Source organism: Camelus bactrianus, chromosome 11 (assembly GCF_048773025.1).
Source record: "Camelus bactrianus isolate YW-2024 breed Bactrian camel chromosome 11, ASM4877302v1, whole genome shotgun sequence".
Lineage (NCBI taxonomy): Eukaryota > Metazoa > Chordata > Mammalia > Artiodactyla > Camelidae > Camelus > Camelus bactrianus.
The window spans coordinates 73,299,267-73,312,424 of record NC_133549.1 but is presented as its reverse complement, the minus strand read 5'-3'; the positions used below and the strand labels follow the sequence as shown (position 1 = coordinate 73,312,424).

The window sequence follows — 13,158 nt, the reverse complement described above, 5'->3', positions numbered from 1 at the left end:
CAGCAACAGTCAGTGGGCTGTAGACTATTTCTAGCTCCAGGTTGGGGTAGGGGTTGCAGGGTCAGGGCTGGCCCAGAGGCTGGGGGTGGAGGGGCCTGGGCTGCAGGCAACGAATTCCAGGCAGGGAGAGGAGGGTGTGCATTCTCAGCTGGCACTGAAGACTGACAGGCACGCCACATGGGGACCCTGGAATCCTAGCTCTGTGTGGCCACGGCCAGCACCATTGTGAGCTGGGCTTGGCATTCAAGGACTTTGAAGCCAGCCGCAAACCCACCACGTACTGTGTAGCCCTGGAAATCTGCTGACAGATAGTTGGTGGTGTTCATGCTGTCAGCACGAAGCCACAAACATGGGGCTGGAGGGGACGGCTAAGGAGTGTGGCTGTCACCCCAGGTCCCTGCCCACAGAGCTCTCATCGACAGCTGTTTGGGGTCACCTCATATGAAACCCAAACCCAGCCCATCCCCTACATCCCCTCTGAAATGACAATCCAAGCATGTCCCTCCCTATCTGCCCCCAGCCCTGGGGGTCAGCCCCATCACTCACCCCATCTGTTCACCCACCATCAATGTGTACACGTCCCAGCCCAGAGGGACTTCGTCGAATTCCTCACAACTCAGTGGGATCGGTTCTATTACTATCGCTATTTTACGGATGAGGAAATGGGGCACAGAGAGGTTAGGCCACTCATCTGAAATCACAAAGAGGGGAGTGGCAGAGCTGGAAAACCCCAAAGCTGAGGCCCAGAGTCCACACCCTCATCACGTCACTGCCCTCTGCAGTCACGCACCAAAAGTGCCTTGTAGAAAGTGCCAGCCAGAGCGGGCAGCTGTCATGCCCCCGATGAGAAACCCTCTATCTGTGTCCAGCCTTTGCTCGCTGTCACAGCCCAGACCATCTGGGGCCTTCTCACCTCTGCCTGCTGTGGGACCTGCCTTGGTACCACATACGCCTGCCTCCAGTCCGCCAGGCTGAGAGAATTGGGCCATGGCCCCCACAGGGAAGGGTGGGGTGGGGGGTCGTACTCCAGCTGGCCACTGGGGCCTCTTACCCACCAGGGGCTGGAGCTCTTTACCAGGGGGAAAGCCAGTCTTCCAAAATGCTGAAGGGTGAAGCTGCCCAGAGCAGAGCCCACGTGCCACCCTCTGTCACCACTGTCTGCACCCCTTCCTGATGTGGGCTTGACCTCAGCCCAGGAGCTAGGCTCGGGGGTTGTACCTTTGAGCTTCTATTTTCCCATCTGGCAATGGGAATGGGAACTTTCAAGGGCTTTCTCAATGGTCTGATGGGGTGTGAAAGAGCTTGCATACTGTAGAGAACTCTACAGTACAAGAGGTCATTGTAGATACTGGAGGGGTCATGGGGCAAAGGTCAGGAGGAGGGGCTGCGGTTAGAGAAGTCTCCATGGCATCTGACCTGTAGGAGTGAGTTTGCCAAGTAAAGACAGGCAGGCAAGGGGCCATCAGGCAGAAGACTCTGCAAATAAGACACAGAAAAGAACCTTCCACCCTCTGTAACCTGGAGGATTTGGAAACACACACACACACACAGAACAGGCTTCCAAAGTATGCAGGGGCAGGGCGGAGAAGGTAGACAGGGGCAGATCAGAGAACCCTTGAACACCACTGCCTGACAGGAGGGGCTGTAATCCCACCCTCGCTGAAGCCACTGTTCCCAGATGTTTGGGACAAGCTGGTTGCTGGCACTGCTGAGGCTTCTGCTGCTGGGAGGAGGGCAATATTCTCTCCCTTGGGCAGATGAGACTCACAGGGTGGTGGGGGACTTGGCCAGGGTCCCGAGGCCAGTAAGTAACTGGTGGAATCTGCAAGTGAACTCAGGTCTTCCCTTATTCTAGGCAGGACTGGCTACGTGGGTGGGCAGTTGCACAGGGCCCCACGCTCAGAAGGACCCACTCTGGGTTGAATGCTCTAGGGCCACCATCTTGAAATCCTTCATAATTTGTGAACAATGGGCCCCACATTTTTGTTTTGCACTGGGCCCCATAAATTTGTAGCTGGTCCTGATTCTAGGACATTCTGATGGACAGTGTTCAGGGAGAGCCAATGAATGAACGTTCACTTCTCTGGTACTTTGCAAGAGCCAGGCCCTCTACTTGGTCTTCCTTTTTCCCTCTACAATTTTTGCAAATTTCCCTCGCAAATTTCCCCTTACCTTCCAATGCCCAACTCAGCTCCTGGGGATCCCTCCCAGATTTCCTCTCCATAGACAGGCAGACCCATGGTCCCTATGCCAGGGTCCCACACCCTCATTGCACTAACAAGCCTGCTGATGGGTATGCAAGGAGTGCCTGCCACCCCCAGGCTAGAGCACCCCAGAGCTTCCTGCCGGCCAGGTTTCCAAAGGACCACGCTAAGGACACGTTACAAAGGGGTCACGGAGAGGAATTTACGAGATCATGCCCAGACAGTGGACCCGAGAGAACAACCCACCTTTTTACTTGCAAGGAAATGGACACTCTCTGGCCTGGGAATACAGGGCTAGGGTAAAACCAGGAACCAGGAGCCCCCTTGGGAAGTTCAACTAACCTGGATGGGCCCTGCCAGGAAGAGGGAGGGAAGAGAAGTCTTGAATCTGGGGTGCAAATGCCACTTCCTGGCTCTGTGGCCCACTCACTCTGAGCCTCAGTTTCCTCATCTGTAAAGTGGGCATGAAATGACCTAAACCTGAAGGGAGCTTACTGGAGAAAAGAACACAAATTCTGGCAGCTGACAGTCTGGAGCCCAGCTCCACCACTTTTGAGCAGGTATCCTTGAGAACCTCACCTACACTCATGGGGCCTCAGGTTCTTCATCTAGAAATTGTTCAGTGAGGCCTCCCTCTCTGGGCTCTTAAGCTCATGTATGTAACAAGCCAGGTCCCCAGCTGGGACTCTTGTATGGTTGGTATAATGAAGCCGGACACTACAGGACCCCAACTCCCCAGGAGCCAACAGGGGAAGTGCAGCTGGGGGCAGGGATGGCACAGACCTTACCAGCTTATCACGCCCAGGTCTCAGAGAGCACCCAGGCTCCAGGGACCTGGGATGGAGTCTCCAGGAGATGAGGAGCAGGAATAAGGCCCCACAGACATCCCACAGCGATGCCCACACCCATAACCCACTTTCTTCTCATGTGAATAACACTTCTGATTTGTTGAAGCCCTGCAGAGCACAAATTGTTCTCAGCACTGTACATCAGTGTCTCTGATCTTCACGAGCTCCTTGTCCAGGATGCTGGGGCCAGATGGTGACTGTGTTTCCTGTTTCCAGATGAGGAAGCTGAGGCCCAGAGAGGACAAGAGCATGTCCATGGTCACACAGTGGCCCTCAAACCCTGACAGTCCCTCTCCCCCCATACATACAGAGGTCACAGCTCAGCCTTGACCCAAAGCTGCCCAGCCACCCCAGGAACTACTGGAAGTTTCAGCAGGTGAGAAGCCAATGACCCCTGAACGGCCCCTTCTCCTTGGAACACACCCCTTCCTGTGTGTGTGTGTTTGTGCGCGCGCACGTGTGCGCACAGGTGAGTGCCTCCCTGTGTGTACGTGGGAACAGCCCCACACTCGTGGCCCTTTATAATCTTCCCATCCCCTTTCCAACTTCATCCCCCATCCCCGGCTTCTGTCTCCCCAAATGCTACTCACTTTTGGGTCACCTCCCCAGAATGCCCCCTTTAACCTATGAACCCCGTCCACTCCACTGTCACAGTGCTTGCCACATCTGCTGTGATCTCCAGCCAGAGCACAGAACAGGACAGGGCCCTCTCCTCTGCATCACAGGGGCTGCTGTCAGGCCTGGCATACAGTAAGTGGTTAATACAAGCTTGGGAAACTGAACCGGGAGGCAGAGGGAGAGAGAGCCTTATCCAACCAGCATACCCCTCCTCTAGAAGGGGCCCTGGGTGCCACCTTGGGGATCACAGAGATCATGTCACAACACACCCACAAATGAGTCATGACCCCAGGCAACCAGCAGGCACTGTCACCTTGTAAAAGCCTCATCCCTTTGCCTTGAATTGGGACAGGACCTAGCAGTTCTGGGGACACCCATGATCACCTCGATGCTAACCCCTAAGAAGAGGCCAGAAGAGGCGGTCAAGGCCAGGGGCAGAGGGGACTGGGGTTAGAGGCTGGCACACTGGAGCCACACAGACCTGGAACTGAGGGGCCCATGGGGGCTCAGCCAGGCGTGTGGCCTTGGGCAAGTTGCTCCCCGACCACAAGCCTCAGTTTTCTCGTCTGTACAATGGGGATGATAACAGCACCTGCCTCACAGGGCTGTGGTGAAGATGAAGAGAGTTACTAACTACACAGAACTCAGCACTGTGCCTGGCATGGAGTTACATACTCAGAATGTCAGAGGATATTATTATTTTCACGTACTAGATGAGAGAGCTGAGGCTCTCAACTATGAACGGACAGGGATGCCCAAGGCTACACCGGGAGCTGGCAACAGAATAAAACCAAATGTCCAAGTGCCGGGCCGGGGCACACCCCTCTCCTAACCCTCCACTCTCTGGCTCCCTCTGAGAGGAGGAGGCCAAAAGAGGTGAAAACTGAGAAATAAGCCCCTTCTGCTAATTCCTCAGGGATGACAGCCCAGCTCCCGGGTCTCCAGGCCCCAGAAGAGTACCAGTGGCTGGGGCTGGGCCCCACACCAGTGGACACCGGGTGCCAAGGCCCAGCCCATCTTGCTTACCTGCCGAGGCCTCCGCCGACCACCAGCACTGGAGGCCGCTAAGAGTGTCAGGAAAAGGTTGCAGTGGAAGGAGGCAGCAGCCCTAGCAGTCCAACTTGGCCAAGCACAGCTGTTGCAGGTCCTACAGGAGAGAGGAGAGGGCATGGTGAGCTCCAAGCCTGAGCCTGGGGATGACCCCAACCCCCTTCACCCACCTCCAGGTCCCGCTTGCCCAGGCCCCTCTGGTCATCTCTTGGAGGACCAAGGAAACTGGGTGCTGCTCCCTACCCCATCCCCATAAAGGCCCAGCTCCTGAACTTCAATGTGCAAGGCCCAGAACCAGCCCCAGCACCAAGGTCAGCTCCTCTGCAACCCGGACTACAGCGGCAGCCATGCCGGCACACCAACCACCGGGTTGCAGTCAGCTCAGACCCCCAGAACCCCCACCCTTCAGACATGCCAGGTGCTCTGCCCGGAGCCCTTTTCCCCACTTCTCTGACTTTCAAAGCCCCTCTCTGTTCAGATACCTCCATGGAGCCCTCTCTGACCTGTCGCTCCTTTTCCTGTTCACCCTGCAGTGGTTTTGGGACGAGCTGACCCAGCTCTCTATAGGCTGGCTCCTCCCTGAGCGGAGCTCCCGGACATCGAGAATGAGATCTAGTTTATCCTCTGAGGCTCACAAGGCCACAGGGAGTCCCTGAGAGATGGATGAATGGATGAATGAATGAATGAGTGGGGCAGTGAAGATATTCTGTGACTAAGCTGAACAAAATGGGCCAACTGACATGAACCCTGAAATCAGGAAGCCTGCTGAGCTCTCCCTGGGCCACTGCAGGCCCTTCCCCCTGTTAGATTCTGGCATCCAGGGGTCAGGTTGGGGAGAGGAAAGAGATTTAGTGAAGTTGACTCTCTTTTCTGTCAGTTCACAAATGAGGAAACTGAGGCCCTGACAGGGGAAGCGTTTCTTCCCACGGTCCCACAGCGAGAGAGAGGCAAGGCCAGAAGTAGAACCAAGTACCCTGGTCTTTCCCACTGCCTGGAGCTGTCACCCCCCGACCCAGACAATGCCATGGCAGTCCCCCCACCCAGATCCTGTGTCCTCATGTCGGCTCACGCAGACCCCCAGCCTCCCTGACTGTTGGGGGATCAGGCTAGCTGTGGAAGGCAGCTTTTGGGTAAAGGAAAGAGGGCAGTGGGGTGGCCCTGGGGTGAGAAAAAGTGCAGTAGGAGAGCATACTCAGCATAGGGCCATCTAGTCTGATGGCCCTCCTTCCTCAGCCTCTTGGGGACATTATGGAGAATCCCAGGGTCAATGATACCCCTCCAGCCCATCTTCAGCTTGGGGGCTGGGTCTTTCTAACACCCCTATTTACCACCTCACTCCCCTCCACAAAGCCCTCCGGGCCTCCCAAACACTGCTGGTAGGGCACGCCCTTGGTCACCACCTTAGGGAACAGTTTGGAAGCGTCCCCTGCCTTGTGGTCTATCAGTGACTCAGCATTTCCACCTCCATGGAAATGTGTGCCTGTGGTTCCCCAAATACATGTGCTAGAATGTTCACAGCAGTGCTATTCATAACAGCCCCAAAATGAAAACTTCCCAAATGGCCATCAATTGTAGAATGAATAAATCAGCGTATCCACACAAAGGAATACCGCACAGCAATGAGAATGAACAATCTGCAACTATATCCAACAATACAGATAAATCTTATGAACATAATGTTGACCAAAAAAGCCAGACACAGTGGAGAACATACTTAAGGGGTCCATTTATATAAAGGTCAAGAACAGGCAAAACTACTCCATGCTTGTGGTAGAATAAGCACATATGGCCACAGATTCTTTGCAGCTCCTCCTATCGAAAGGTGTGTTCTGCCCTCCGCCCCTGAATTTGCGCCGGCCATGAGACTTGTTTTCACCACTGGACTTGGTGAATGTGGCATTTTGTGACTTACAGAGACTAGGTCTCAAGAGATCCTTCTCTTTCTGGCCTTGGCCCTCTTGGAACATGGCCTGGCCATGGAAGGCAGCTGGTCTACCTTACTGGAGGCTGGAGGAGAACTGAGGCCGCCCAGCCAACAGCCAGCACCAAATGGCAGATGTGACTGAGGCCATCTTCGACCATCCAGTCCAGCCAGCCCTTCAGGCAACTAGAGTCACATGAGCCCCAGGGAAACCAGTAGAGGGACTGCCCAGGCAAACCATAAAATTATGAGGCGTAATCAATGGTGCTTGTTTGTTTTAAGCCACTAAGTTTTGGGGTGGTTTGGGGGCAGCAATAGGTAACTGATAGTGTGCTGCTGATAATGCAAGGATACTGCAGTCATTGTCCTTGAGGGGGCGCAGTGACTGGAAGGAGGTAGATGGGGGGGTGGTTCTAGGGAATCTGGAATGTTGTTTCTTGATCTGTATGGTGGTTACCTGAGTGTATTCATTTTGGCTACACTTAGGATATGCACACTTTTTCTGCATGGATGTACTACTTCAATAGAAGCTGAAAACAAACAAACCTTCTGTGGCTCTCTGCCCAGGCGGACTAGATCCAGCCCCACCCTGGCCTGCCTGCCTCTCTAGCCCAGCCCCTGCCCAGCTGGCCTCACCTCACTCTCCTCTGCACAGTCATAGTCCCACCTCACACCTCTGCACCTGGGAGGCCCCTCCCCTTCCTCCTGTACTTCCAAGCCGGAGGGCAGGCAGCACCTCCTCCTGGAAGCCTTCACAGACTGCCCCTGCCTTGCCTAGGTGTCCAGATTCACACAACTCTCTCTCTCTGAAGCTGGATCTTTCTGAGCACAGAGTTAATTCTTTCCCTTTGGTTTCCCCAGCTCTTGGGATCTCTCCAAGAGGGGCCCTGTCATGGTTAGGTAGCACCCGTCTTCCTATCCCCCTAGGGTCGGGCCCTGCACAGTGGTGCTGGGATGATCAGAGCAGACTTCCGGGGTGAAGGAGGATGGCGGGAACTAGTGATCACAAGACGGGTCGTATGCCAGCACCTCCTGGGACCCAGGCTTCTCCCACGTAGACCGAGGGCATGGCTGAATTTGGGGATACAAAGAGGGTCTATAAAGAGGGGGAGGACTTAGGGTGTCCCCCATCTTGTAGCAGATGGTAACACCCGTGAAAGGGCACCACTCCTTCCCTCTTTACTACCTAGTAAAATAAAGCCCGACTGGCAGTCAGCACTGCATCTCTGCTGAAACACGGCAAACTGACAAAGCAAGGGAGAGTTGTAATGTCCAACAGACGGGGCATCAGCTCTGCTAAAATCCTTCCATGGACTGACTCGTCTCCACCAGGGCCAAGCAAGAAGGCGGAAGCCTGCCCTTGCCCCGCGCCTGCTCTCAATGGCTGAGTGGGGTCTCAGCTGAACCCCGCACCAGGGCCTCAGTTCTAGATGCCTCATGTTTGCAGCTCCAGTTCTGTCCTCAATGGGTGTGCGGCCCTGGGGGAGACCCCTCTGGCCTCAGCTCCTCCACACTCATCCCAGAGATCTGGCTTAGTCAACTCTCCGATGAGTCACATTTTTCAGTCCTGTGGGAGGACTGGCCCCTGACAGGCCAAGGCAGTTTTAAGGCCCAGGAATCTTTCTGTCTCTCTCAGAATCTTCACTGTGCCAATGACGGTGCTTGCCAGAGCAGCCTGATGTGCCCAGGGTAGTCCACCTTGTCACCCACCTGCCCCTGGGAAAGGGGGCACAGGCCTGGAGCGGGAAGTCCATCCCCACCCCATGTCTGGGCATTTTCTCTGGTACCCAGATTCCTTTGCTAAGAAAGGAAGGCTCCTTGCCCAGCAGAGAGGCACAGATAAGCCAGAGGGTGGCCAGGACAGGAGAGTGCAGAACACTTCGTCCCAGGAAAGGCAGTCTCTCCTGCAGCAGAGGAACCTCCACATGAGGGTCCCCTGAGGTCCAGCCTAACATGGGAAGGAACTCTGGCCTGTCTTCCACAGGTGGCTGTGCTGTCCCACAAAGTGGTGAGGGCCCCGTCCCCAGAGGCGTGCAAGCAGAGAGAGTGGCCGTGTGGTGCTGTGGGCGCTGGAAGCATCAGAGCTGGAGCTGAACTCTCTATGTCCCAAACTCCTCTGATGATAACAATCACCTGGGCTGTTGTTAAACTCACAGCTTCCCAGGCCTCTCCCCTGAGAATGGAAGTCTGTGGGTCTGGAATGCAGCCCAGAAATGCAAATTTTTAACAAGTCCTCCCAGGTGATTCTTTGCATCTAGAAAGTTTGGGGGAGCACTGGCAGATAACCTGTTGGGTCCCTTTGGGCCCTGAGGTTAGTGATTCTAAGCCCCTCCCTCTACACACCACCCTTACCCTATCTGGAAGACGTGGCTGGCAGCAGACTCACTGCATCGTTAAAATAAAAATGATTTAAAAGCTTTAGGAGGAGGCAAAGATGTCAGGGGGAGGGTGGTTCTCAGCCCATGGTGGTACCAGCAGCAGCTCTCTCCTAGCCCCCGTGGGGCCCCCAGAGTCATCCAGAAAAGCTCAGCACTGGGGAGGGGATGAATTGACAGCTGTTCAGCTGCTGCTCAGTGAGACCCGGAAAAGCAATTATCTTGCTCTTAGCAGAAAGGCACTGGCTTTTACCCGCCCCCTCCCTCCCACCTTCACACACACACAGACACACACACACACCCACCCACCCAGGCCAAGATGCTGCTGGCTGGCTCTGAACCCACTTCCCCCCACCCCCAGCCTCCAGATTCCTCTGACTCTCAACCTCCATCCTCAGAGCACATTTCCAACACTTAAATCATTTAGCCGGCTAAACCGGAGACGGCAAAATGGGTGCTATTTCTTAAAAACATACAGAGAGCGTATTAAATTATTGATAGCCATTAAACAGGGGGAAAAATTAAACAGCTCTCAGCTCTTATCAATCATTCATGCAGTTTCCACTGGGGTGTTTTCTGGAGAGTGATCACACGGGCAGCCCAGGGAGCTGACTCCTGCTGGCAAGGAAGGCGAAGGCTGCATGGAAATTGCGTAGGGGTCGCTGCAGCCCCCCGCAATTCCCGGGGCAGAGGCTGCGGAGGGGGTCTGGTGGGGGGAGGTCAGCCTCTTTGCTGGCAAACCCCCCCACCACATCATTAACAAAGGAACACTCCGACACCACCTTCAGGAACCTCCTTCGTGAAATCCAGCCTGCTTTTATTGAGCGTCTAGTATACATCAGGCGTGCAAAGCGCCCAGATAAATAAGCCTCAGAGCACTCACACAGGCAAATGTAGGAGTCTTTGCTGGAAAATGTGACTACACTGCATTGTGATAGGAGCCGCAATGGAGCCCAACAGGGTGGGTCAGGGAAAGGGGGCGGCTTTGGCTGGAGGAGGGGCTGCCCGGGAAAGCTTCACTAAAGAAATGATTCTGGGGTAAATTCTTGCCCAGAGCATAAGTCCGGGAAGGGCATTCCAGGAAAGCGGTACAGCCCCGGTAGAGGCCCGGCGGGCTCGCTGTACCCGATCTCAGCGCTCCATCCTGTCAATAGCCCTGCAGTTACTGGCCGGGTGGGGTTAGGGGCTTGAGCACAGTTTGAGGAGCAGAGAGCTGGCTGTCACCTTAGCCTCTCCTCCAGCCCCTGGTCAAATCTAGGCCAGGCCAGGGGAGGGAAGTATGAGGCCAGGGCCCCCTCAGTGTGGACAGGCAGGAGGCTGGGGTTCACCCCAGCTGCCAGGGGCAGCGGCAACGCCACCCCCGCATGGCAGATCCATTTCCTGGCTCTGACTCAGGACACCTAAGCCAGTGTGTGACGCAGACCACGGAGGCTGCAGGGCCAGGACGCCGCTGGTCTTCCGGCCACAGACAGGCCTGACAGTGCTGTCCTCGGGAGACGGGCTCCCTCCTGTCGCTGAGCCATGCCAAGGACCAGGGCACCAGGGCTGTGGGAGCCAGCGGACACCCGATACCACCCCACCTCTTTGCTTGGGGACCATCCACAAGCAGGGGCCATTTGAGGCTCTGAGGCCAGGCTGGGCTGCTGGCTGCTGCAGGGAACAAAGAGGCCAGGCCCATGCCCAGCCCGGCCCTGCCCGCCGAACACACAGGGAAGAGCATCACGTTCTTGAACGCCTTTCAGAAGCCCGAGCTTCTCAGGAGCCTGAGTTAGGAGCCTGGAGCTGGGAGCTGGGAGGAGGCCCTGCCAAGTGTTGATAGCACCCTCTCCAGAGAAAGCTGCTGTCACAGGGAAACATTCTGGGGAGAGCGGTTGTTTACCACCAACGCCTGGGACTGTCAAGAAATAATCTGAAGAAATTAAATGTGCAAAGTTGAAAAGACATAAAGGAAGCCCCAAGCCTGGGACTTTTCAACCTGGAAGATCAGGCTGCTTTATGTTTTGCATGGTTTGGGGAAATAGTCTTAAATCTGCAAGGGGGTAGGGGAGGTTGGGGGTAGTATGTGTGCAACCAGCCAGGAATGGGAGAATGGGGCCCTGAGCACTGTCGACCTTGGCCTCTTTGGCCTCAGTCTGCTCATGTCCAGAGCGACAGATACACATCTGGACTTGGTAAGACCACGTGACCTTACAGGACAGGGGTAACCTGTAGGCTGTCCATCCACAGTCTGCCAGGAACATGAAGTTCCTCAAAGCTGCCTCAACCCCCCCAACACACTCACCCGAAGACCTGGAACAACAGGGCTGGGCGAGCCTGAAAAAGTCATCAGTCATCCCCCAGCCTCTGCACAGACCGGTATACCTGCCAGCGGTATGCAACTCTGCTAGGTCCCTGTAGCTCCTACCTGGATTGCTGCACGTGTCCCCTTCCCTCTAGTCCAGCTCCACACAAGTGCAGGGAACTGTGCTGGGCTTGGGCCTGAGCTGGCACAGAAGAGGCTGTCAAGGAAGGTTTGCTGACCAGCAGAATCAAGACACGAATGGGCAAAGGACCCCCAAATCCAAATCAAAACATACCTGTCCCTGCTCAGGTAGCAGCCCCACTGCCAGCACCTCCCACTGCCAAACTCCCAAGTCCCCTAAGCCCTTCAACTATGAGTTACGTCCGAACTTCTAGACATCTCTTACACCCTCTGCATTCTAGCCATTGCACAACGACTCAACCTCCCCTGCACTTTCATGCCCCAGGGCCTTTGCATATATGATTGCTTTCCCTTTACTCAGCCAAGTCCTGCTCTGGGTCAAGCTCTATTTCCCCCTCTGTAACTGTTGCAACACTTTTCACATTACACCAGACTGGATTCTGGTTGCATCTGCTCTGAACTAAGTGGGGGGCCCCATGAACAAAACAGGGTTTCTTCTATCAGCATTTGGCCCATGGGGTCAGAGAGGTGCTTCTAACTTTACTACAGTCAAACAACCATTCCAGACCCTAGCCTGTAGGCCAGAATCAGTTCCTTCTAAGGGCTAACCTACATCGCTACTGCTGTAATTTAAAAAACCATTCCCTGGATAGTGGGTGAGATGTTCTCAGCCAAGTGTAAATGAGACTGTACTCTTGGAGCTCCTGGAGCTGAGGGAAGGAGCAGGCTTGGGAATTTCCAGGCAAAGGCCAGCAGAAATTGGCCACAAATGAATCATTAACTCTCGAGTCGAGGGCTCCGAGTGGCTGATGCCAAGGTCTCGGGCTCTGGCCTGTGTGGGCCACTTGGCCTTGCTTTGGCTCAGGCCTGAGGGTGGCCCCGCCCCCCTGCTGGCCATCTGCTTCACCCCACGGCCACTGGTCACTGAGAGCCAAGGCCATCTGGACCAGATGTCTTATGGAAGAGGGCACGCCTTTCCCCAGGAACGACTCCAAACCTTTGCCACACACTTCTGTCCTTCTGGAATGCTGTCCCTTCAGTGAACTGTCCCCGTGTCCTTCAAGGTCTGACTCCAGCCCGGTCTGCTTCCTCTCTGCCCTGCTCATCTGGGCCCACCATGGCCCACCACCTCTGAGCCCCTGTAGCCCTTGCTGTGTCCGCCAGTGCTGGCCTGGGTGCCGGGGCTCGTTCCTTCAGCGGGCTGGGAACTTTGCACCTCTCCTGGACCCCATCAGCTGGCATGAGGCGGGGCACAGACCAGGGAGCCCACATGTGACGGGGCTGCCCATGGGCTCAGTCTGCAGCCAGCAGGGGAAAGCACTGGCAGTGGGGTCGGCAGTCCTCGCCTAGCTCAGGTAAGACATTAAGTCTTCCTCTGGGCCTCCTTTCAGGACCCCAGGCCAGCAAGGGTGCCGTCCAGGCAGGCGTATAGTGACTCGCAGTCTCCAACGGGGGAGCCAGGTGGCTGTGGGGGGCCCGGCACCCTGACTCCCAGGAACCAGCAGAGGTCAGCACCGACCACCTCCATCCCCGGCCGCCATCCTACAGGCTGGGGTGCAATTTCACCACAGCCCCTTCAAACTGCCCTGAAGGGGGGCCTGGACTCTTCCTGGGTGGGGGCTGATGGACATGCAGTCTGGAAACATAGATCTTACTGTAATAGATGCCAATACATCATTCACCTGTGTTTCTGAACTTAGTGTCCACCTGATGGCAATAA

The 13,158-nt window shown here is 55.5% G+C and overlaps 1 protein-coding gene across 5 annotated transcripts in view; it reads right to left on the bottom strand.

Annotated features, from left to right (window-relative positions):
• ZMIZ1 (zinc finger MIZ-type containing 1) overlaps positions 1–13,158 on the bottom strand; it is a 228,790-nt gene that overhangs the window by 178,011 nt on the left and 37,621 nt on the right. For all 5 annotated transcript variants that reach the window (XM_074374304.1, XM_074374299.1, XM_074374300.1 and 2 more), the window contains exon 2: positions 4,697–4,817. The gene's annotated coding sequence lies outside the window, so the exon portion shown is untranslated. The remainder of the gene's footprint in view (positions 1–4,696; positions 4,818–13,158) is intronic.